The following is a 1,800-nucleotide window of genomic DNA, read 5'->3' as shown; positions in this document are numbered from 1 at the left end:
TTACTAATTTGGTATTGGTAATTTATGTTTGTACCTTGTAGTTTCACCTTCAATTCAATGTAATCTTTGAGTACCATTTTAGCCACATTTACCCACGAGTCGAAATACGGCAAATCGGTTTCCGTGAAAAACTAAATGACCCACTTTTCTAGTAGAATGGAGGATGAAAATACAAGAATTTAATTATTATACGACATATTGGTGCATATCTACTATTGAAGTTCTCAAGTTACCAAAAATACATTAATTACGACACTTTTATTACGTAAAGATACAAACATACACACTTATATGAAAGTTCCAAAAAGTACATAATTGTGAAAATACAATAAAAGACAACACTTGTAAATTCCTTAGAATAAAAATACATTACCACAAAAACAAGACCATCTAGGGCATTTGATGATTGCTAGGCAGTTAGGGTACTTGATTAACGACACAATCATTGAGAGGATTTTTGGTTACAGACAACGTCGTAGAAACAGTACCCTTGGAATAATAGCAAGGGATGTTTTCTTGTATTAAGATGCCCTCGTTGCAAATAGTACTTTGTGTCTTATCGCCAGCAACTAAGAAGATGCAACTCATTCCAGGGATGTCATCTGTTAATGTAGAATGCTCACATGCAATGTTTAAATATTTTTCAACCTTTTCACACTTTTTATCCAATTTGTAAATCCATTTTCCTACTGTCCAACCGACACTCAACTTCTTTCTACCATTGGCTAAAAATAACTTATCTCCTATCATCATCACAATAGTTTCTGCTACCTTCTGTGACACCCCAGATAACTCATCTTCAGCTTGTGTATTCACTTTTATCCAATTTTCCAGTCGCTTGTTATCCTCTATTATTTTTGCCTTGGTCGCTAACATTGTAGTGGTAGATATGGGTAACTTAGACAATCCCGAATCAAACGTACCTTTATGGAACTGCTTTCCAACACCCTTGATCATTGTTTGAAGCAATTTACGATCCCCTACCCTGTACGTTGGTATTTTTGACATTTATTTTAAGCATGAATGTATAATAAAATATCAAAAACTACAACAGTGATGAAAAACCTTATCGTACCTAACTTGAGGGAGGTTATCGTTGGCATATGAAGAGCAAGTAAGAAGAAGGATCGGTAGGAGGAAGACGACCAATTTCTTAACAAACAAAGCCATTTGTATGAATTATGTAGTATGTATGAATTGAATGTGTGATATATGATCGATGATATTTATAGATAACATCCATTATGTAATTACTTTGCAATTAGAATACATGTGGAAGATACAGCGTCATGTGGGCCAAATAATTTGGTGCTTCTAGAACTTAGGTGAGTAGCTGGAAAAAAAAAAGGAAACGTGGACTTGTTTTTCCTTTATTTGCGTTTAATTTGTTTTAGTGTCATAAGGTAATGTAGGCTATAAAATTAGAGAAATTAAATATCCCCCTACTCTTTGTTACTAATCCTACCAATCCTTCCATCCAATTAAATGATGGCATGTGTCATATTAGTATACTAATATAACATTTAAATTCATTTAATGACCATTAAATGTTACACATGTCACTATTTAATTAGGTAACAATATTTGTAGAAGCAAAAAGTTGAAGGATATTTAATTTTCTCATAAAATTAAGCATTTTACTTTCAGAATAAGAGTTGGATCCATTTTTTGAGTCTCAGTTATTTCATCCAGTGTTGCAGAAATCGGCCTTGGAGGCCGATTAATTGGCGATTCATCGCTTGGTGGCCTTAAATCAATTACGATCAGGGTGTTTGGCGGAAATAGATTAAAAATCGGTCA

At 33.6% G+C, this 1,800-nt stretch overlaps 1 long non-coding RNA gene across 1 annotated transcript; it reads right to left on the bottom strand.

The window, feature by feature from the left end:
* Nucleotides 1–239: 239 nt before the first annotated feature.
* Nucleotides 240–1,243, bottom strand: LOC145085897 (uncharacterized). The gene is made up of 2 exons (XR_013700212.1): nucleotides 1,076–1,243; nucleotides 240–985 (listed from the first exon to the last, which is right to left on the bottom strand). It is a non-coding gene; the product is annotated as an uncharacterized LOC145085897 (long non-coding RNA).
* Nucleotides 1,244–1,800: the final 557 nt, after the last annotated feature.

This window comes from Lactuca serriola, chromosome 2 (assembly GCF_051521515.1).
Source record: "Lactuca serriola cultivar US96UC23 chromosome 2, Lser_US96UC23_V15, whole genome shotgun sequence".
NCBI lineage: Eukaryota > Viridiplantae > Streptophyta > Magnoliopsida > Asterales > Asteraceae > Lactuca > Lactuca serriola.
Note: the sequence above shows the minus strand (reverse complement) of the source record. Positions and strands in the feature narration are given on the sequence as shown.